Here is a 25,407-nt window from a genome sequence, read left to right on the forward strand (position 1 = left end):
ATCCAGAGTTAAGATGGATCTAGGCTGGTTTAGTTTGCCCTTTTAAATAGGCTATATTCTACATGAATATTATGGATTACCACGGATCAATACCATGGTCCACTTTTATTTTTATTATTTTATTTTATTTTATTTTATTTTGACAGAGTTAAAATGTTTACATTACATTAATCTTTTTATTTAATTTTTTTTTTTATGTGATTTGACTTAGTCTAAATGTTAAATAGGACATTACGTTAAAACATCTCTATGGATGTATGTTTACATTACATTAATCTTTTAATTTAATTTAATTTAATTTAATTTAATTTAATTTAATATTTTTATGTGATTTGACTTACTCAAAATGTTAAATAGTACATTACGTTAAAACATCTCTACCATTAAAATTAAATATTTTAATTTTGAAATGAGTTATGGTTTTTGGGCAAGTGGTATTGATAAGCCATGGTATTGTAACAAAGCCTATTTATAAGTTAATAATATCCATGGTTAAGAAACTTGTTATATTGTATGTTTATCGTAAGTATTAAGTTATAATTTAAAATTTAAAATTTGGTATAAAGTTAAATTAAAATAAAACATCTATATTTTTTTTGTTTTTTCTTTTAATTGAGTTATGGTTTTTGGGTATGTGGTATTGATAAGCCATGGTATCCGCCAATGGTATTGTAAAAAACCTATTTTGAAGTTATTAATATCCATGGTTAAATGGGTGTGAATATTCATGGTTAAGAATCTTGTTATATTGTAAATATTAATTTTTTTAGTTTAATAATTAAATTTAAATATAGTTACTAATCATTGTTTTAATTTATATGGTAAAATGGATATTAATTTATAAGTACTACTTATATGTGTTATATATTTTAATATGATTTTATTTATAAGTATATGGTAGATGTGTAGGTGTAATGTAACAATTTTAAATGTTGGCTCAATGAAAAACATTGAACATTTAAATGTTAGCTCAATTAATAATAAAAATTTAAAGTAATAAAAATAATAAAATTCAATTTGTTATATTTTTATTTTGTTACAATACCATGGATTATTATAACTACATGCTCAAAACTATAAATTATTTCACAATCAAATATTTTATAACAATATGACAAGATTTTTTAACCATGGATATTCACCCCACTTTGCCATTAATATTATGAACATGTGAATAGGATTTGTTACAATACCATTGGCCAATACCACGGCTTATCAATACTACATTCCAAAAAATCATAACTTATTTCGAAATCAAAATATTTTATAACAATATGACAAGATTTTTACCATGGATATTCACCCCACTTTACCATAGATATTCTTAACTTGTAAATAGGATTTGTTACAATACCATGGCTTATTGATACCACATGCCCAAAAAGCATAACTTATTTCACAATCAAAATATTTTATCAATATTTTATTTTTATTTTATTTTATAACTTTTTTTAATTAAATCTAAAAGGAAAAATGTTATAATTACTTTTGAGATATATCTAAACCCTCTATCCTCACTAATACTAAAAATATTTCCATAGAAATTAAATCAAGGTTTCAATAAAATTAAAAATGAAAATACTTTTATATATAAAGATGTGAAACTTATATAATATAAATAATATTATTAAGAACAAGCATAGATCCATATTAACTAAGGATCCAAGAAATTAGAGCAAGCAAAGTGACTAACAATAATAGAGGAAAGATAATGCATGATTCTTAAGTTTTTCATTATTGTATTTTCTTTGACATGATTGATCCAAAATATGTTTAATATTTAACAACCAGTTGAGTTTTTTAAATTTAGACACTTTCTTAAACACAATACAATGGGATCAAATTTAAGAGAGAGAGAGGGGAGGAGAGAGTGACAAAGTTGGAGGGTGGAGAGAGAGAGAGAGAGAGAGAGAGAGAGAGAGAGAGAGAGAGAGAGAGATTGGGGGAGGGGGAGAGAGGGAGGTGAGAGAGAGGGAAAGAGAGGAAGGAAGAGAGAGGAGAGATGGAGGTGAGAGAGAGAGGGAGAGAGAGAGACAGGGGGAGAGAGACGGAGAGAGAGACGGAGAGAGAGACAGAGACAGGGAGAGAGAGACATGGAGTTGGAGCGGGAGAGACTAGGAGGAAATAACAAAGACGTAGAAAGATAGAGGTGGAGAGAGAGTGAGGGAGAGAGGAGAGGAGGGAAGAGAGAGAAGAGGAGAGGAGAGAGATAGGGAGAGAAGGAGAAGAGAGAGAGAGGGAGACACATAGATGGAGGGGAGAGAGAGAAGGAGAGAGGGAGGGAGATAGTGAAAAATCTTGAGGGATGAGAGAGGGAGAGAGTGATGGGAGGGAGAGATAGAGGGAGGTGGGAGATAAAGGGAGAGAGATAGGACTCAAGAGAGAGGAGAGAGAGAGAGGGAGAGAGAGTGAGCTGGAGGGGGAGAGAAAGGGAGGAAAGAAGAAAGGCATAGAGGAAGAAAGGTGGAGAGAGAGAGGGAGTGACAAAGGAGAGATGGAGAGAGACTGAGGAAGAGAGGACAGTGGGAGCAAAGAGAGAGAGGAGAGAGAGAGATGGAGCGAAGGGGAAGAGAAAGAGAGGGAGAGAAAAAGGCAGTGAGAGAGAGAGATATAGATATGGAGAGAAAGTGTGTATATTTGGGCGCTGAGATAGAGAGGAATAAGAAAGAGACACATAGATACAAATATAGATATTATATAACGAGCCTAGATCCATCTTAACCTTGGATCTATCAAGCACCAAGAGGGATCAAATATCCTTGGATCAATCAAGCGCCAAGAGGGATCAAATATCTCGATCCATCTTAACCTTTCCTCAAGTTTTAAACTCAGAAAAGAGGTTTTCACCTCAAGAGATTTGAGCCCTCTCATTACTTGGTACATCCGAGATAGGATGGTTTATCTAAAAAATGTCCGTAATTTTATTAATAAAAACAAACTTACTATATAAAAAATTTGAATTTAGAAAATATTTACGTCTAACATCTAGCGCCTACATATCTTGTGATTAAATAAAATATTGAAACAAAATTAAAAGAAGAAAAAAAATTTACCTATAAGGTGAATTGGTACTTTTTATTGATCTTGTGTGATACTTTTTCACTTGGTAATGTTCTTTTAATATTTTCCATTATTGATTTATATGTTTTCATGATACATTTGGTAAGGTATAATTGGTTATTTTTTTGTGTTTTATTTTTATTTTCATTTAACTAATAATATATTTGTATGAGATTTATTTTATTTCTATTTTTATTTAATTGGTAATATCTTTATATGAGATTTGTAAGAAGAAAAAAAATTTACCTATAAGGTGAATTGGTACTTTTTATTGATCTCTTGTGATACTTTTTCACTTGGTAATGTTCTTTTAATATTTTCCATTATTGATTTATATGTTTTCATGATACATTTGGTAAGGTATAATTGGTTATTTTTTTGTGTTTTATTTTTATTTTCATTTAACTAATAATATTTTTGTATGAGATTTATTTTATTTCTATTTTTATTTAATTGGTAATATCTTTATATGAGATTTGTTAAGATGTAAGTTACTGTAATGGTTTAAAAACAACATTTTAAAGTTATAGAATTGCAGATTCCACAATTTGGAAGAATGATTAAAATGAATTCAAATATTCTATAACAAGTTCAAGAAAGTAAGACATGTAACAAGTTAATGTTTTCATATGAAATCTTTGGGAAACGCTTTTCTATTTATCTTCATTGTGATTTATATTTTTGTATAAATAGTAATTTTACTCTTGTGGACTAATTTATGATGAAGATAATTTGGTTATTGATAAATGTGTATAACCTTTCAAAAAACAAAAGTAAATTGAAATTATATGACTTATGAATATGAGTAACTTTATGTGAATATAAAGGTTTATTATTACACTTTAGATCTAATGAGGTTTATATAGTTAATTAAGGGAGGATAAAGAAATTTGGAACCTTATTTAATGCTACAAGGGTAAGGGAATATAGATATAACCAATAAATAGTTGTAATATGTGGGAAAATAAATTTTAGTAATTATTTTATGTATTGTTTGTCTTTTATACTTGTCCTCATAATAAAATATTTTGATACTATTGATGAAAGTAACAACCTAGCCATCATGGCATAGTTTTAAAATTCAATTCCAGTTGATATAAATGATGGGTTCAAATATAAAATGGATTCAAGATGATTATTGAGCCTAACTCCTAATTAATGTTTATTGGATTTACTTGCTTTGAGGATGTTGCATTTTGAAGATGGGAAGAATGGCGATAAAATCCTAACCATGGAAATTAAGAAAAGAACATCAAAGATAAAGTAACATACAATCACATAATATGTTAAACTGGACGACGTAACAAGTGGTAGTAAAGAAGGCACTAGTCGTTCAGGAAAGATGTGGAGATGATCAGTAAATTGTTGTGGATATTCCATTGGAACAATTTATCATAATAGATTTGATAAAATATTGAAATTTTTACTGTGAATGCTAATTATTTTTAGATCTCGGATTATTTATTTATTGTTTGTATGCTTAAATACAAATTAGCTAAAATGCAAGCAATATAGATTGCAAAGACATACACACACTAACCAAAATAGGAACAATTTTTTCCTTAGGAAAGCCTTACTGGAGAAACCTAGCGAGAAGGTGAGGTTGCTTTGATCTCTATTCTCTAGTATGGAAAAATGTGTAGATGCAAAGAAAGAGGTACTCTCTATAGATTTACCTAAGACCTATGTCTTGTAAAGTTGCTACAAAATCTTAAGCCCCTCTTTTTCTCTCTAACATCCAACTCCCAATTGCTTTGCTCAGATATGGAAGAAAATATAATAGCATGAAATAGAATCCCTACTCCTCCTAGTGGCCTAGTATTTAACATAACCCAATAGCTAACAATATGAACGGTTTGACTCCCTAAACACTTAATTAGAGTTACGATTTTGGACCTTCTAGAGTCTTTTTGAAATTCCACACATGGCTAGCCCTATATGCATGAGTAACAGAGATTAATGTGACGTTGATTTGTACCATGGTGGTCAATATGGTAGATCAAATTGCAAGAGGTATAAATTTTGCATACAAAATTCAAGCTACCAAAAGGTCTCACACAAAAGATAATTTTTTACCCCAAAAAAAATTGTTTAATGCCTCAAAATGGTTGTGGAAGATTTCATACCCAAATTTTCCAAATTCGGACCCATTGATAAAAAGACCCTATAAGTTGGTTCATGTAATTATTCCACCCTGAAATCATTGAGATAGATGATGAACAATATAATAATTCAATCCGAATCAAGAGAAATTATAGATGAGAAATAGTATCATAATTCCCTAAATTACATATGAATGAAGTCAAAATTGGAAGAAACTTACCCCTCAAGGAGTACAAAAGCTATGAGAAGATAGAAAATAAGTATAAAGAAAAGGGGGTTTTAAGAAATTAATGATGATAGCCTATTGAAGCGCTCGTAACCATGACCAATCTATAATGATGAGATGAACCTAAAAGAGTAATAAATAGATACATAAAGTTAAATATGTGAAATTTTCTCAAACAAGTGTAAGAAATCAACCAGGACATGATGGAGGCTTTTGTAATTAGGGAATAGTCATGATGAAATAACTTAGCACTCTACTAGTGATCTAAAAATCACTCTTGAGTGATCTCAGTTAAAGAATTATTGAATGAAGGTATTACAGACTCGTGTTGGTGTGTTTCTATGTTATTTTAGGCAATGGATGGATCAAATTGCAAAATACAAAGACACTGGAAAACGGAAAAACAATAAGAGAAACACAGTAACCAGATACAAGAACACAACAATTAATAAGGATTTCACCCTATCCTCTAGGGCTACGTCTCTGGTCCAGGTTTCAGTGGTGGCCTTCTTTTATTGTGTCTTTAAAGCAGAGAATTACAATGAGGAGCTCAATCTAAGTCTACTGAAACAGAATTGATTGGCAAGGTGGTTCTTGGATTCCCCAAGCCACTAGAGTGCACAGACTCTTTCCCTATCCAAGTTTTGACCTCTTTGGTATTCAATGGGAGGAGCCCAATGTGATGCTCAATTCCCGACAGATCCTCTCCGGGATTGCTTGAACCTCTCAAGCTTTCTGTCTGCTGGATGCTGCCTTATGTTGCAGGTCAGCTCGGCCCTCTGTCTTTCTACTTCTTGCTTCATTGTCTTTTCTTTGCTCTCGCTCTCTCTGTCTTCATTTCTTTCTTCCTCTGTGTGTATTGTTCTATGTATGTTCATGGCTTAAAGCCAATTTGTCCCTGACTATTCACTTCCTCTTCTAACCCCATCAGATCGTCTGCTGTTGCTCGCTTGGAGTTCCCTATCTCTGCATCATCATCAATGGCTCACAGGGAGTGGCCACTTGTCCTCTCGCTAACTGCGCCAGCTCTTCCTCGTCGGTTTGGTTTTCTAGTTACACTGTGGAATGATTCATCTACCATCTCAGTGGTCAAATTGAACTTCAAACTCTTTATGTCACGGCTTAATCCCCCTGTCAAATCTGATTCCTCCATCGGGCACAATCTCCATCATCAAAACTGGAGCCTCCAGATCCTACGACATTCACTCATTTCGCGCAGTTGACTTGCTCGACTGTTAGTGCGCGATGAGTGGTGGTTTTCTCTCTCATCTGCCTGCCACGCGTCGAGTGTTGAATGGAATTGCTCGCTTTTCTCCAAATCCACTTACCGCCCAAGGGTGCCCTCGATATATTGTCGATTTTGGAGCGCGGGCCACGCCTTTCGCCTTTAGTGCTTTCCCCATGATTTTCTCGGCTTCCATGCAACCGAGCGCTTCGGGACCTTTCCTTCTCGAGGGGTTTTTCCCAGTGATGCGCGCATCAGATATGCCCTCTGTTTCCCGATCTAGGCTTCCCAATGTCTAGTTTTTCCTCTTGCAGTCTCCATGGGCCTCGGTTAATGCGCTTTGACCGAGGTCCTCGTCATTCCTTGCTGGCTACAAACTACCACTGTTCAGAGGTCTTCCTGATTGCTCTGCGTTCACAAATTCGAAGTCTGTCTTGTTTTGATATAGTCATGGCATCTTGATTATTTTTCATAGATCCAATTCAGATCATGACCTTCCTACTGAAAAAGCTTTTGGACCACCAAAAGTTGGTTTTCAAGCATCAACTAAGTGAGGATACAATTGTCTCATTTGTCCAATCTCTCTCCACTTTGTACTTCTCGGCTTTGAACCCTTGAGCCCAACTCTGAGGTACTCAACATCTCCCCTGCGTGTTGTCCTCACCTTCCTGTCCAGAACTGTGTCTTTCAGCAATTCATTAAGATATTCAGGTAGCTGGTCATCAATAGAAGGCAATTGACTCTACTCTTCGAGATCCTCAATTAGTGAGGGTTCAAACAATCTCAAGCAATCTGAATTTACGACGGAGTAGATGTGCATGTAAGCTGGTAGATCAAGGTGAAAAGCATTCTCACCAATCTTCTCGAGTATTTTGAAGGGTCCATACCTGATAGGCTTTAGCTTTTTACCTTCACCTTGCATCCTATCCTTGCTGATATACAGCCAGACCTGGTCATGAACCTGGAAACTATGCTCCATCCGATGCTTGTCATGCCTTACCTTGTATTTGGCTTGGCTCTTTTCCAGTTGTTCCTATACTGCCTGGTGGATCTCTTGGATGTTTTCAATGAAACTAGTTGCCTTGTCCACATCACTGTGCCCCTCAATTATGGTATCTTTACCAAATACAAAATCCAAAGGAGACCTTGGTGTGAAACCGAAACAGATCTTAAAAGGAGATCTTTGTGTAGAAGAATGTTTTTCTCTTTTGTAAGCATGTTGCACATAACACAAATGTTCATCCCAAGGCTTATGATGTTTGTTGCAATATCCTCTGAGTAACTGGATCACTGTCATGTTGACTACTTCTGACTGGCCATCAGTTTGTGGATGAAAAGCTATGCTTTTCTTCAGTTTGGTGTCCATCAATTCCCACAGACTTGACCAAAACTTCCCCACAAATCGGGTGTCTTGATCAGATACAATGGAAGTGGGTAATCCAAAATGAACCCATACATGTTCAAAAAACAATTTTGCAGTTTGTTCAGTTGTAATTTGTTTATTACAAGGGATCAAAATACACATTTTGTTGAACCTATCCACAACAGCATATAGATAATCATGACCTTTCCTAGATTTAGGCAGTCCCCCAACAAAATCCATGGAAACACTTTCCCAAGGGTGAGAAGGAACTGGTAATGAAGTGTGCAAGCGTAGTTTTCTATTGTTGGGCTTGCTTTTAGCACACATAGTACACCCTCTTACATATCTGGAAACTGTCTCATTCATTTTTTGCCAATAACAAAATCTTTGCAGCTGTGCAACAATTTTACTTACCCCAAAGTGACCTGATATCAAAGAAGTGTGTGCCTCTCTAATTATCTTTACTCTTTCAGTTTGTGGAATGCATAACTTCCCAGAATGGTATAAGAGTCGGTCCTTCACATGATAATCCAATTCTTCTACTTGTTTGCCTTGACTTAAAGTTGCATATACATCTTTAAAGTCTATATCTTGAGCATATTATTCAATGTAGCTTTCATGTAACACAGACTTATGCTTAAGTATAGTAGATGCATTTATAATGGGTCTAGATAACATATCTGCAACTTTATTATGTATGCCCTTTTTATATCTAATGACTAAATGAAACTGTTGTAGAAAACCCATCCATCTGTAGTGTCTTGATTGCTGCAACTTAGTTTGGGAGTGTAGATATTGAAGTGGTTGATGATTAGTATGTATTACTATCTCTTTGCCCATTAATTAATGTTTCCACTTTTTCACACTCTGTACTAATGCATACAATTCTTTATCATATGTAGGATAGTTAACTACTATAGGATTAAAAGTCTCAGAATGATAACATATGGGTTTACTGTGCTGTGTCAGCACTGCTCCCATGGCATAGTCACTGGCATTTGTTTCGATCTCAAATGGTCTTTGAAGATCAGGCAGTGCTAGTATAGGTGTTGTACTAATCTTTTCTTTCAAGGTGTCGAAGGTTTTATGCTATTTGCCTCCCCACTGAAACACCTTGTTCAATCTTGTTAAAGTATGTAAGGGAGCTGCAATTGAGGAAAAGTTAGAAATGAACTTCCTCCAATATTGTGTTGCTCCTAAGAAGCTTCTAAATTTGGTAGCAGATTTGGGTTTTGGCCAGTTTACAATGACTGCCACCTTAGAGGGATCTATCTTCAATTCACCACCCCCTACTATATGACCCAAATAATTTAGAGATGTTTTGCCAAATTCACATTTTGATAGTTTAACATGAAGTTTTTCTCTTTTCAAAACATCTAGTGTCTGCTTAACATGCTTTAAGTGTTCTTCCCACAGTTTACTAAAAATCAGAATGTAATCCAGATACACAATAACAATATCATCAAGAAAAGGTCTGAGTACATCATTCATTAATCTCATGAAAGTAGCAAGAGCATTAGTTAAGCCAAAAGGCATAACCAGCCACTCATACAATCCCTGCTTTGTTTTGAAAGTAGTCTTCCATGCATCTTGTTCTGCAACTCTGACCTAATGGTATCCACTATGCAAGTCTAGCATGGAGAAATAAATAGCTTCCTTCAATTGATCTAAAAGATCATCTATGCAAGGAAGGGGATAACGATTTTTGATTGTTATCTTATTCAGTGCTCGGTATTCAATGCACATTCTCCACAATCCATCTTTCTTTCTCACCAAAACAATTGGTGACCCACATGGTGATGTGCTAGGTCTGATGAACCCCTTCTTGAGCAACTCCTACACCTGCTTCTTGATTTCAACATTCTCTAAAGTAAACAACCTGTACATTCCAATGTTAGGCAAAGGAGCATCTTGCTGCAAAATAATATCATGTACTATTTCCTTTTTGGGTGGCAAACCTTTAGGCTCTTGAAACAAGATATCATACTCTGAAACAACCTTTTCTAAATCAACTTGCTGTTTAGCATTACAGCCCTCAAATACATTGGTTTTATTAGGTTTCTTTTCCTTTACAACCATCAGTAAGAATTGTTTGTAGGAATTTATCATTCTTTCCATCTGCCCTGAGTTTATGAGAGTATAATTATTCTTGAGCTTATGAGCACTTACAAAGTATTCGATTCCATATTTAACAAGTAGATACTTGTTCCCAGCTCTATAAAAAATAGATTTTCTATCATACAAGTAAGGACTTCCTAAAACAATTCCACATATATCCAAAGGAATTATGTCTAACTCAACCTCATCTACAAATGCTGACCCAAACGAAAGCTTGAGTTTGCACTGTCTAGTCACTTGTAGTTGTGCTTTATCATTCAACCAACCTAATGGGTATGGTTTCTTGTGAGGTGTAGTTGCTAATCCCAACTTCTTTACAATTGCTTCAAAAATTAAATTTACTTGTGAGCCACTATCAAACAAAGTATCAATCTTTTGATGTTTAGAAATAACTCGAATATGGAAAAGCTCATGTCTTTTTCTCTCATTTTCTTCATCAATAGTAGATTGTGTAGAATTACTAGTAGATGCTTCAGAATTCTTACCTTTTATACCTGTGGCTGCAATAGTTGTTTCATCTTCCGAGTCCGACCCCAAATATTTTTGAATAGCTACAACAGTCTTCTTCTTCTTTCCCTCAAACTTCTTAGGTCTTAGCTCTGGATGCAGAATCCAACAGTGCTCATCATCATGCCCATCCTTTTTACAGTCAGTGGATGAAGCCTTGATTTTCTATGCAGTGTTAGCCTTCCTTGCTTTCCATTTCTGCTTTCTTTTCTCCTTGTTCTTTCTTACAGTGGGTTGGGATGGTCCCCCAACTTCTGGATTTCCATTCTTTCCTCTAGCTTAGATGAGTGGCTTGTATAGATACCTCATCTATACTAGTGGGATTAAACATGAGGATGGTGTACCTCATGTAGCTGTGTAGACCACCAATGTACTTAAATAGAGTCTCTGTTGAGTCTAATGAGATTCCTAGAATCAATGCTCTCTTTCTAAATTCTTGAGTGTACCCTTGCACACTTTGACCTTTCAACTACCGAAGGGTTTGCCAACTCATCATGGCTTCTTGCATGTAGGCCAATGGATAGAACTGCTTTTTGATTACAGAAACAAATTCACTCCAAACAGAGATAGTCTTACCATGTCTTTTCATGTCAACTTGGGTTTTGCCTTCACACCAAACCAAGGCAGTGCCTCCAAGGCGTAGGCTTGCCAGCTGAATCTTGCTCTTTTCTAAGTCGATATTTTGCACTCTACAATAAACATCAATTTGTCTAATCCAATTGTCTAACTTTTCTTCATTCAACTCTCCATCATATATAGGTAAATCAAATTTGACATCTAGTTTGATCAAAGATGCTTTCTGTTTGTGTTCAGGGCTATTAGGAGGTGTGAGAAAGCTTTCCTCTTTCCCTTTTCCTTTTGAGTGGTCATGGAAATGAGACTCATCTTATCCTTTGTCTTGCTTAGAGCCTGGTGAATCTTCATCCTTGTGTTTTCTAAAGTCCCTATACATTTCTTCTACCATGCACTTTATGGCTAGGAAACTTGCTATGAATTGAGGGTCTGGTCCCATAGAACCTTCCTCTGACATTTTCTTCTGAGGATAGACTCACAATTTCAGGATTAGTTTTGACCAACTCTCCTTCTCCTAATTTGAGCTTCGATCTAGTGAGCATTCAACAGCTAAACCAACACAAGCTTGTCTAACCTTAATAGCCTAAAGCTCTGATACCACTTGATCTGAAAATCACTCTTGAGTTATCTCAATTAAAGAATTATTGAATGAAGGTATTACAGACTCATGTGTTGGTGTGTGGTTATGTTATTTTAGGAAACGGATTGATCAGATTGTAGAATACATAGACACTAGAAAATAGAAAAACAACAAGAGAAACATAGTAAGCAAATAGAAGAACACAACAATTAATAAGGAGTTCACCCTATCCTCTAGGTGTTATAGACATATTTGGGCACTGCAACCCCAATCACATATGTCCATAAAATAAGGGATTCTAAGTCCCTCAAAGTGTTGTTTCATACCCTAAAGGAGCAAGGTCAGCTGATTACATCATCTCCCATAAGTTCTCCCTAAAAAACTACTCAGAACTGGTCAAAACTAGACCATACATACTGCTCAGTGCTAAGGGTGCGATGCATCTCACCTGCCACATGCAAAAAGTGCAATGCATACTGGAAAGCCCTTCTGTAGGGTGCGATGAGCGAGAGCAGACAAATGGCAGAAGCAGTTTGCTAGGTGGAAACCCAGAGAATCTTCTAGAAGCTGCTCATTCGACACTTGCCTCTCTAAATTCACCCAGGGATGAGTAAGAGATCATGAAATCTCCAAGTGGAACCAAGAACTATCAGAGAGATGACACTAATCAAAATCCTAAAAGCTGACTCACCCACCTGCAAACATCTATATATGGATCCCTCATCCTAGAGATCCAAAGGCTGGAATTTTGTATTTTGTAAGGAAGTGTTGTTGGTTTCTCTGTGCAACATTGTATTGTTGGGTGATCTAAGATTTTCATAAGGTGAAGATAGCTTTCATGCTGGGAGGATGGTGCTGGGTCAGACCAATGGGTTGTAATCCTCTCTTCTACTACTTCTATCAATAAAGCTATTTGAGTTTTCCTCCATATTCTTGTGTATCTCTGAATCTTGTATTGATATATGCATTTGTATGGTTAATATACATCTGATCCTATATTGTTTATGGTTATAGATCTCTATGCTTTGATGGTATTATGCTGCTTTGACTCTACAAGTGCTCTTTGAAGCGGGACAAGTAAGGAAAGAGTGGTGAAGTTCTGTCAAAGGGGAAAGGAAACAAGCAAGGAGCCAAGTGAAAGACTGAGGTTGGTACTCTCTGCTTCTTTCTCATCTATCTCTCATAAAGGAAAACATGAGTGACTTTAGTTTGTTTGTTTCTAAGATAGCTACCCGTCTTAGTGGGACTAGCAGCTCTGAATGGACACTAGTTTTCCCGATAAAAAAATGGCGACTCCACTGGGGAGCGAATAGCTTGTTTGCTTGTTTATATTTGTTTACTTTATAAACTATAGATGGAGCCTAAAGTTAAGCCAGCTAGCCTTCGAACTGCATTTGCTATGCAAGTGCAAAGTAGATCAACGCTGCTTCAGTTTATCTCTAGGTTTTGTTTATAAATTGAACAACTAACTTGCAAACATCCTAAGTGCCCTAGTGGTAGCTCAAGTAACCTCATTAGATCAGCCCTTATACTTTGTGTTTACTAACTATCATTAGCTCAGCTTAAATCCATAAACTAAGCTGCGAACTGTGACCAAAAACCAAGTTAAAGTCTCGTCCTTGGACCATCGCACTGTCTCCTTTTGACAGTCTGGATGCATCACACCTCCTGTGTGCATTAGGTGAGATGCATCCCTGTTTCCCTGTGTTATAGGTGCGATGATCAGATAAGACTGTTTCTGCCTCCAGATTTTGGTTTTTTCTTCATTCTCTTCAGCTTTATTCAGGAGTTTTGTTGTCTGTGATCAGTATACCACTATTGAAACTCCCTTCCTTTGCATTATTTAGCCTCCATTGTACAAAGAATTGTGAATGTTTTTATGTATTTTTCGCTATTTACAGGTCTCATTTACAAAAAGTAGCTTAATCGAATTGTTGTCTTTTGATTTGGAAGTATCGCAAGTGTCATTTTCAGTCAAAGAAAAGAATCCTACTCTTTTTGATGGTCGTTTACACTGTTACTCTTGTATTTGATTTGAATTAATAGTATTTCAAGTGTCAAAAGCAGTTTTCAAATTGAAGATGAAAGTGTTGTCTTAGCCTTCCTTTCGTTTTTTAAATTCGAAATCACAAAGTGTCATCTTAGCCTTCCTTTCGTTTTTTGAATTTGAAATCGCAAAGTAGTCTTCCTTTCGTTTTTGAATTCGAAATCGCAAAGTATCATCTTGGTCTTCCTTTCATTTTTTGAATTTGAAATTGCAAAGTGTCGTCTTCGTCTTCCTTTCATCTTTTGAAGAGAAAATTGTTAGTACTGTCGCTTTGAGAGAAAAGATAGTTCAGATTTGTATTTAGCATTCTTTTTGTCACTCACACATTAAGAAAGTGGAAAACAAATACATGCATGTGCATTTGCATTTAGACTGCTTGTTGATTTTGATTTAGGACAGTGCATCTAGTGTGTGCTCTCTACTCTATGTTGAAATAATTTCGCTTCTCTTTCCTTAGTAGCTAGGATTTTCATTGCGAAAAGAAGAGTAAACGACTATTTATCTTCTTAGATTGCATATTTAGGAATTGTATATCTACATCATGCGGTGAACCTTAAATGCAAACGTCTTAAGAAAGATCAACTGTAAAATAAATTCAATGAACATAAAAATGCTTTGGAACCTAATGCACAACATTTAGAAGTCTAGGCTAGAGACGTATTCGGGTGTCGTAAAGCCTGGTAACTATCGCTTTCATCGTAGGTTGGGTGATTCCTCCTCTTGAGATGACAAGTTCCAGTACAGACTTGTGCTCCTACGTATGGTCGAGTATATATTGGGAGACCATAATAGGCTATATCATTTATCCTTAGGAAGCCGTGTCTGCTGCCATATTGATCACAATGCACTGAACACAACATTTAGGAAGATTGACTGCCATACCATAAAAAGTATTCTGTAGTTTTGCGATTGGTTTGGTAATCCCTCTGTCTAGATTTCCAGAGTAGTCTCTTTCGTTCCTTTTCTGACTCCTTAAATGAAAAGGTCTATCTAAGCACTTGTCACTTCAGGCTCATTAAAAATCGAAGGCGACTAGAGTCATCTTTAGCTCTTTCTCGACTCTTAAAAATTGGAAAAGCAACTTGTGTCAAAGCGTCATAAAATTTATTTTAATCGGAATAACATCCCTGTTCCCTCGTTGATCTTAGGTTGAGAAAATGGAGTCCACCAACCAAGGATTTCCCCTTGGGGGAAATCTTAGTCCTTTCTCCTCTTGGGGAGATGTTGGTGCACCACATATGGCCACATTATCCCTTCCAGGATTGACAATTGGCCTTCCAGTATGGCTCTTCTTGGCCTCTGTCATTCAAAGCACCATGATTCCTGAGCAATCAAATCAGCAACTGGATGATACTAGAGTTACCCCCCAACCTTCTACTTCATTTGTTTCTCCCTCTCCTTCTTCCTCTTTGCTTGGTGAAGCTGGTAAAACTAAAAACCAAGTAACTGAGAAGAAGAAGAAAGAGAAGGAGAAGAAGAAGAAGAAGCCAATAGCGAAAGGGGGCAACCAAGCATCGTCTAGCGAAAATCCACACACTGCACCATCCAAACCTAAATCTCCATGTGTCATTTGCAAAGGGGACCACTATCATCGAGATTGTCCTTGCATCCCATGGATCTTAAGGGACTGGTCTCCCCACTTGCACAATCCGGTGTCCTCGACCTCTGACGATCATGTTGAAAGTACACCGTCAACTAGTGAAAACAAAGTCACTAGACAAAAAGGAAGATCTAAAATTCCTTGTAGACTATGCGAAGGTGATCATGCCATCCATCGTTGTCCCTTCCTAGACGAAGCTAAAAGAGTCTTGGATAACCGTCTTGCTTCATCGCTACAACTTCCTCCTGGATACAAGAAACTCTTGCCGAGTCCATCACTAGTTGAAAATCCGACTAACACACCTTTGTTGTCAGTCGAAGCACCTATCATTGAAGGTAAACCCTCTGAGTCCACCCTGGACCAAAGTCAACAAGTCGAGACGACAGTCGACCCAATCTTGTCTTCAGAGGATCCACCTTCAGATGATACCGTCACCCAAGAGAATGAGAACAACACCATTCAAATTCTTTTCGTAAAAACAGACTCCGATGAACATGGGGGCAATCTACCCGTTCCTTTACCGTAGGAAGGAAATTCATCAGATATTTATCTGGCCGTTTATTCAGTCCCACCTCCAAGCAATCTAGTCATTTCCTTCGATTGGAATCTACTAGGCAGACCCCGTCTACCATCTAATGTACCATTCCGAATCATAGTACAAGCTTATAGAATGATCATGGTTGGTACTATCATAGATGAAGGGGCTTTTTTGAGTATCCTTTCCTCAACTTCTTAGAAAGCGCTTGGTTCGCCATCGCTTCTGCCTGAGATGCGAAATCTGACAGGCTTCGACAAAGGAACCAGTCGACCATTAAGGATCCTTCCAAGTTTGCCTATAACTTTGAGAAGGAAAATTGTCTACCTGAATGTAATGGTAGTCCAAGGACCTTTAGATTACAATCTACTTCTTGGGCGCGACTACATTTATAGCATGGGAGCTATTGTTTCCTCACTCTTTTGAGTGGTGTGTTTTCCGCATGAAGGCAGAGTAGTCTAGCTCATAGACCAGCTTCATTCCCCGACTCACACATAGCTAAGAATATTACTAGTCTGACACACCTGTCTGTTTAGGAAAATGGGATTGGATTGGAATAAGATTCCTCCATGAGAAGGTATGCCCTTCCCGACAGAGCCATGGAAGTGTTTTGTTTGCAAATTGAATGGTAACTTGGAAACTCTACTTCGTTATACCTGGGGGCATGCAAACCTTTTTGCATGCAAGTGAAAAGCAACCATTTATTTTCTTAGTTTGTAGGTTCTTAACCCATTAAACTTGTAGGATTGGTCGTTCCTAGCCGGGATAACAAAAAGCTATGGAGAAAAGTTTCGAATGGGGCAAGCTCCCTAAAAAATGAACCTATCGATGAGACATCCTTATTATATGACTGGCATGAGCAGTTTTACACGAAGTTCAAGCTCGTTAAAAAATAAACCTAGCAATGAGCATATGTTCCACCAGAGTTTAAGCTCATTAAAAAATGAACCCACCTCCAGTAAATAACCATTGCGATCGCATTATTATCATCTTTTGAGCCTTGGTTGTGTTCTTACCATCACCTCCACTCTTTTTTAGCTGATCATACGCCTCCATTTGATTTTTTACCCCTTTTGAGGAACAGCTGCGATGAGTGATCCTATTAGCCACCTTCTTTACACTGCCATGATTGAAAAAGTTCCAAACCTTATCTGGAACCAGCTGTTGTCCGAAAACATCACTCATTCCTCAAAAAACGAGTCTCCTTTAAGCTCTTTTCATCTGACTCGTAAAATATGAAAATATTTCCACGCAATTAGCCTCTCCGACTCTTTAAAGTGATCGGAAGTGCTTTGCCTCCTCTAGGTTTTAATCTTTTTGGACCTGAGGGATCATTGCACAAAAAGATCAAGCGCTTGTTTTGTTCTGCTCATTAAAACTATCGAAAATTCATCCCTTTTGTATTATTTTACACTTTTTCGGACTTAAGGGATTACATTACGAAAAAGGAATACTGGAGTTTCCTTTCCGTCCTTTTTCAGACTCTCTAAAAATGAAAAGGGTTGAGTTATATTTATCATTAAACTCGTTAAAACAATATCGACAAACTTGTCCATGCAGGCAAGGGCGAGTTTCACTGTCGCTAGACTCATTAAAACATAGCGACGAGTTTTCCCGAAGGGAAAATTATAGAACAAGCATATGTTATCCTCCTCAAGCTTGACAAAAATAAAGAGGTACTGGTAAGAAATGACTGGGGAAAAATTGGGAAGAAAACTTGAAGAAACTTTATTGGTAGCAGGTCGCTCTTGAACATGACACTTTCACTCCATCACCATGATTGAGTTGGGTTGGGTTATTCCATTCACCAGTCATATTACCATTGGTCCACCGTACCATCCATTTTTTGGGTTAATGCTACCAATCCATTTCAGTGTCACCGATATGTTCAAGAGAAGTCGCTCAGAGAATTCACCAACCCAGCTTGTGTCTCATCCACTACAATACCTTCACGCTTCATTCTTTCATGACTGCCACCCTGAACCTTGTATCATCATATCATTTTCACCTCCACAAAATCATTTGCTCCATTCCATGTCGTAGATGTGGGATTCATTAATGCCCTCCTATGACGAGTCACTTCTTGTCGACATCAGCTCATTATCCAAGAAGTCGACCTAGGAACAACCCTTTCAGTACTTTGAAGCTTGCATGCCTCAATGGCAAGTTTCTCACTTCCAGTGACAGGTTTACATTAATGGCCTTCGACCGAAAGATTTTGCGTGGTGTTCGACATCGACTCATGTATTCACACCACGTGAATTGTACTGCAGTACCTTGAGGGTCATTATCATTATCGGTGATTCCTCTCACGCCTGTTAACAACTTACATCATTGGCTGGTAATCAGGCGATGTCTTTCCATGTTCGACACCAAAACATCTTTTCACATGGATCAGCTTGTACTTCGGGTGAAGATTGAATGAGTTTTGAAGACCCCGGATCTAGTTTCATCCATCCAGGCTGCGATATATTCAAGAAAATAAAAACATCAAATGTACATCATTGCTGCACAGATAATCATCCAAGCCAAAGGATGATGGCTCTACCAGAATCATCAGTCTGCCACATAGACAGTTGTCTGTCCTATGAACATGAAAATGAATTTATAAAGCTAAGCATGGGAATGCCCACCTTAGCTAGATCATGAAAATATTATGAAGATAATGTATTGTATTGTATCTTATTACAGGTCACCTTCCGGTTCGAAAAACCTCGGATCCTCATGATAAAGCATTTCACCCGACATCAAAAAGATTTATGACCTCATGCTTTAGGGGGCAACTGTTATAGACATATTTGGGCACTGCAACCCCAATCACATATTTCCATAAACCAAGGGCTTCTAAGTCCCTAAAAGTGTTGTTTCATACCCTAAAGGAGCAAGGTCAGCTAATTACATCATCTCCCAGAAGTTCTCCCTGAAAAACTACTCAGAACTGGTCAAAACTAGACCATACAGACTGCTCAGTGCTAAGGGTGCGATGCATCTCACCTGCCACATGCAAAAAGTGCGATGCATACTGGAAATCCCTTCTGTAGGGTGTGATGAGTGAGAGTAGACAAATGGCAGAAGCAGTTTGCTAGGTGGAAACCCAGAGAATCTTCTAGAAGCTGCTCATTCAACACTTGCCTCTCTGAATTCGCCCAGGGATGAGTAAGAGATCATGAAATCTCCAAGTGGAACCAAGAACTATCAGAGAGATGACACTAATCAAAATCCCAGAAGTTGACTCACCCACCTGCAAACATCTATATATGGATCCCTCATCCTAGAGATCCAAAGGCTGGAATTTTGTATTTTGTAAGGAAGTGTTGTTGGTTTCTCTGTGCAACATTGTATTGTTGGGTGATCTAAGCTTTTCATGAGGTGAAGAGGGCTTTCATGCTAGGAGGATGGCGCTGGGTTAGACCAATGGTTTGTAATCCTGTCTTCTACTACATCTATCAATAAAGCTATTTGAGTTTTCCTCCATATTCTTGTGTATCTCTGAATCTTGTATTGATATATGCATTTGTATGGTTAATATACATCTGATCCTATATTGTTTATGGTTATAGATCTCTATGCTTTGATGGTATTATGTTGCTTTGACTCTACAGGTGCTCTTTGAAGCGAGACAAGTAAGGAAAGAGTGGTGAAGTTCTGTTAAAGGGGAAAGGAAACAAGTAAGGAGCCAAGCGAAAGACTGAGGTTGGTACTCTCTGCTTCTTTCTCATCTATCTCTCATAAAGGAAAACACGAGTGACTTTAGTTTGTTTGTTTCTATGATAGCTACCTGTCTTAGTGGGACTAGCAGCTCTGAATGGACACTAGTTTTCCTGATAACACTAGGGCTACATCTCCGGTCTAGCTTTCAGTGGTGGCCTTCTTTTATTGTGTCTTTAAAGCAGAGAATTACAATGAGGAGCTCAATATGAGTCTCCTGAAATAGAATTACTTGGTAGGGTGGTTCTTGGATTCCCCAAGCCACTAGAGTGCACAAACTCTTTTCCTATCCAAGTCTTGACCTCTTTGGTCTTCAATGGGAGGAGCCCAATGTGGTGCTCAATTCTCGATAGATCCTCTCTGGGATTGCTTGAACCTCTCAAGCTTTCTGTCTACTCGATGTTGCCTTATGCTGTAGGTCAGCTCGGCCCTCTATCTTTCTGCTTCTTGCTTCACTGTCTTTTCTTTGCTCTGACTCTCTCTGTCGTCATTTCTTTCTTCCTCTGTGTGTCTTGTTCTGTGTCTGTTCATGGCTTAGAGCCAATTTGTCCCCGACTGTTCACTTCCTCTTCTTCCCCCGTCGGATTGCTTGCTCCTGCTTTCTTGGAGTTCACTGTCTCTGCGTCATCGTCAATGGCTCATAGGGAGTGGCCACTTGTCCTCTCGCAAACTGTGCCAACTCTTCCTCATCGGTTTGGTTTTCCAGTTACACTGTGGAATGATTCATCCGCCATCTCAGCAGTCAAATTGGACTTCAAACTCTTTATGTTACGGCTTAATCCCCTGTCAAATCCGGTTCCTCCATTGGGCGCAATCTCCATTGTCAGATCTGGAGCCTCCAGATCCTACGACATTTGCTCATTTCATGTGGTTGACTTGCTCGACTATTAGCACGCGATAAGCGGTGGTTTTCTCTCTCATCTGCCTGCCACGTGTTGGGCGTTGAATGGAATCGATTGTTTTTCTCCAAATCCGCTTACCGCCCCAGGGTGCCCTCGATATACCTCCAGTTTTGGAGTGCGGATCCCACCTTTCACCTTTAGCGCTTTCCCCATGTTTTTCCCGGTTTCCATGTGACTGAGCACTTTGGGGCCTTTCCCTCTCGAGGGGTTTTGCCCAGCGATGGCACTAATTCCGCATCAGAAATGCCCTCTGTTTCCCCATCCGGGCTTCCCAATGGCTAGTTTTGCCTCCTGCGCGGTCTCCATGGGCCTTGGTCAACGCGCTTTGACCAAGGTCCTCATCGTTCCTTGCTGGTTGCAAACTGCCATTTTCCAGAGGTATTCCTGATTGCTCTTTGTTCACAAATTCGAAGTCTGTACTGTTTTGATAAAGTCATGGCATCTTCATTATTTTTCATGGATCCAATTCAGATCAACTGGTATATTGTAAATAACCATGTGGCAAGTGGCTGTGGAATCACATATGTGTGGCAATGACTTCATATGTGGCAAAATAAATAAACTATGTAGACTAATGAGAAAACACCTAGCATGAAGTGTATGAAGGAATGTTGTGAGAAATTCTATAACGAGACCTTGATAAGGATTATGCATAATTGAAAAAACTAGTGATAATAAACTAAGGTCAATTGCACAAGAATGATGACCCCAAAAGTGGAAATGGGGCTATCATGAGGAACACATGCCCACAAGAACGTGTGCTTGTTCTTAGGAATACACACATGTTCCTAGTTGTCTAGGATCCATAAGGCCCAAGATAGGCTACTTGCTTAGCATGGCTCAAAAGTGTATGTGCATTATTAGGAAATATCATTATGAAATTTGAAAACCTTAGTTTAATGCACTATGAAAACCCTAGCTTTGTGGAATTTGAAAACCCTATCAATGTGGAATGTGGAAACCCCAATATAGTGAGTTCAAATTTGAGTGGATAATTAGACAATGTAAGTAAGCACACCATATTGACCTTGCATCACAAGTTGGTGATGTTTGTCAATGTATATTGAAGTGAACTTTGAAGACCTTAGTTTTGTGCAATTTGAAAACCCTACGTTTATGGAATTTGAAAACCCTAGTATTGTGGAATTCGATGGAATGGAATCATATGGATGTAATTGTTGTTTATACCATTATGAATAATTTATTCCCAACACTCTCTATCTCTCTATTTCCATTTACATATTTTCTACTCTCTCTCTCTCTCTCTCTATTTATATTTCCCTCCCTCTCTCATTTTCCAACAAGCACTTCATTGAAGAAATTTTATGAGCTTTCTTATCGTTGGAATCTCTAACCAATATAAAATACAACCCACGAGTAATATGACCATAGTAACTATGTCATACAAGAACTATGAACTTGAGAACTTTAACCCTTAGGAACTATGACCTCGAGAAATTTGACCCTCAACCCTCATGAACTATGACCTTAGGAATCATTCCTTTGTTGTTCATAGTTCCCTTGTCAAATAGGAATTTTTACTTTATTTTACAAAAATCATGACCACAAGAATTATGATGTGAGAGCTTTGACTATGAAATTAAACTACGACCTTTTTTTTTTTAGTCATAGTTCTAGGGAATAATTCCTTTGTTAGTTAGGAACATTTTTTTTTTCTCAATAAGACTAATTCTATTATGGATATAAAAAGTTACAGCGAGGGAGTGGCCTTGAGAGTTCAGCCTGACGATGGAATTTTACAAAAACACATAAGATCAGTGCAGTTCTCCGACACATTACAGTTTTCCACAGTGACCAGACCAGTACATTTTGACAGACAGCACCCTGAGACTAACAGAAACATGGACAGACCCTGCCCAGAGATAGACAGAAACAGCTGATATATGTAGAAACAACACATTAACTTGCAAGAACCGGAGCCAAAACATAGCAACAAAACCAGAATAAGCTAGGCTAGTCATCATCTGTGGTATAGGGCTCCTCAACAACCATACACCCGTACCGAAGAAGGTCCTCCGAGTCCGAATGAGGAGCAACCGAGCCGGTGGGATCGCCACGCACGGACACACCTGGGCCAGCGGGGTTTGCTGGAATTGGCGACGAAGCATCCTCCGAGATTGAGCACAGGCACTCCTCCGGGTTTGCAATTCTCTGCTCCACAGGTTCAACAGCTTGGGCTGCTCCCAAATTTCTGTTGTCTTCAAGCTTTTTAATAGAGACAGAAATAATAAAAATGGCGTTGTCGAATGAGCAAGGGAAGCGATACCGCGCTGTCTGGTGAGCGGCAAGCTCACTTACCACCTCTCCTGATCTACCACGACCCCTTCCTCTGCCACTCCTCATTGACGGGGGACTTCGCCGTTCAGGTTCCAGAGTGTCGGAGGAGCGCTGCGAGACAGCTCAACCACCAGAGCCCCCCCTTCTGCTCAGTAGCCTGACTCTTTCGCGCCGCATGTTGGCTTGCTGTGCGCTGGGTAATTGCAGAACCTCCCAATAACCATACAATCTCTGCACACTAACAGTGTTGTGAACCCCTGCAACAGGATGCAGAGAAACGCCCAGAACTGTAGGTGAAACCTCGACGGCGGAATGCATTGGAGCTGGAATGCGATGAGCGTTTAAGGAGCAGCAAGACGCGGCAATAATGACGGCAGATGAACACCATAATGGCCGCATTAATGTGGTTATGTAGGCCCGTTCCCCTTCCCAAGTGAACTTACTCGTGGCGTATGCGAGCTGACAGATGCCCACATGAAACGCCACCCGAATGTCCTTCGAATCTTTAATCACCCGCATCCGGGGTGTTAGTTAGGAACCTTGAATCACAGGAACTATAATAAATGTTTTTTAGTCATAGTTATAGGGAATTTCTTGATCAGAGAACTATTATGACAAACAACCTATAATCAACTTATTCATTCTTTGATCAAATTTCTTGTCAGCTAGATAAAATGTGGTAATAGTTCTCATTGGTTATAGTTACTATGGGTTACAGTTCCTATTGGCTAGAGTTATTAAGGTCATAGTTTTTCTTGAATTGATTCCAAAATCTATCTTTTCAATGTATTGATTATTTAACGATGAGTGGTGGTAAAACGATGAGCATTATCCACCAGGATGAAGAGTCCGTAAGACTATGTTATCCATATGTATGCATGTATAGTATTGATATTCTTGTCACTTTTCTAGCCTTCTCCTCCTCCCATATTTTGGTCATCCATTTTCTGTCAACCCCTTATTTTGAAGTAATCTTCGTTAGGATCACCGCTACAGTTTCCAAATGGTTGAGTAAGTGATATGGTGAGTTGGCAAGGTATTTTAAATATTAAATGTGATGGGGCAGTTTGTTTGAGTTTCAAATTTAAATTCAAAATCTTAAAATTGCAGTATACCACCTCTCATTTGTCTCGAAGACTATTTCAAAAACACTTTGTTTAGTTCGAATCAATGCAGGGAGATGGAAGAATGTAGAGTCAAGACATAATCAAGAGGCTCCATAATCGACATTTCATTGTAGTATATGTTTTTTGTCTTTTTCTCACTGTTGGAAGTAGTCTTAAAATAATATCTTGAACATTCTATGGTCTCTGTGTTTTCTATTCATGATCTTCTCTAACAACAATTTTACATGGGGTATTTCAGACAATGAGTCTTTCATTGCCAGTTTGGACTAATCTTTGAGTAGTCTCTAGTTATCAATATCAGATATTGAGTGACCTCAAGTTTGGATAACTAATTATGGCATCTAATTACCTATTTTCTAATTCTTTTCCAAGTTCCAACAAATAAGTGTATTCAAATGTTCCACATTGAAATTAGTAGGTAGATTCTTAAGTTACTACTTCCAAAAAGCATCCGTTTGAAGTAAATTTAGCCAACTTGCAGAACTATAATGATGAAATTTTCTAACAAAGAAAGCCAAATGTTTGCAGTGTAATTGCACATGAAGCAAATGAAATCTTTGTGTACACAACTAGATTCTCCATTGTCACGATGCCACTGGTGATACAGACATATGCTTCATCAATTCTTTTAAGACATCATCCTCTGATAAGGGAAAGGATGTGCATACCAAAGAGACCCTCAATGAGGAACCCACATGGCAATCCAAAGTAGATGAAATCTACATCTTATCATATGGGTCATTAGTATAATATAAACTATGAAATACATCTCGATGATTAGGGCCCCACACATAGAGAAATATAGAATAGTAGGTAAAAAACAAAAATAAAATCTTATATCATTATTGAATACTTAATTCACAAGTTATCTTTATTTTGTAAGACATTTATTAAATTATTTAAATATATATGTTTTTTTTTCTTAATTATTTTAACTTTATTCCTATTTTTTCAACAAGAAAGTGTGTTGGTGTCTAAGTTTTATACTAATTTGAATTACTATAAAGTTTTTTACAAATTTTAAACCCATCAATTAAAGCAATTATAGTTCACAATTTATTTTTTTAAACAATATGATAGACATGATTTAAGTACTTCACTATTTTAAATACCAATCAAAGTTAAGAGTTTGTCATTACAAGACAAAAGATTTGCATTCCATCACCACATAGAACCTTGTCATATAACAATGTATTCACATTTTTATTTTATTTTATTTTTTTATTTTATTTTTTTTATGTTTCCTTGAATTTATGCCTTCTTGCTTAAGTCAAACAGACAAAATTAAATTGAGTGTTATAGAATGACTTGGCATATTATAGTTAAGAATCCATAAATATTTTACTTTTCTTTAATAGTTGAACTATTTTTCCAATATCATATTTATTTAAAAATTTTGTCTAATATATTTTTATGACTAAACATAGTGTGAAGC

Source organism: Pinus tabuliformis, chromosome Q (genome assembly GCF_031772625.1).
Source record: "Pinus tabuliformis cultivar Carrire ecotype Pingquan chromosome Q, CPIR1, whole genome shotgun sequence".
Lineage (NCBI taxonomy): Eukaryota > Viridiplantae > Streptophyta > Pinopsida > Pinales > Pinaceae > Pinus > Pinus tabuliformis.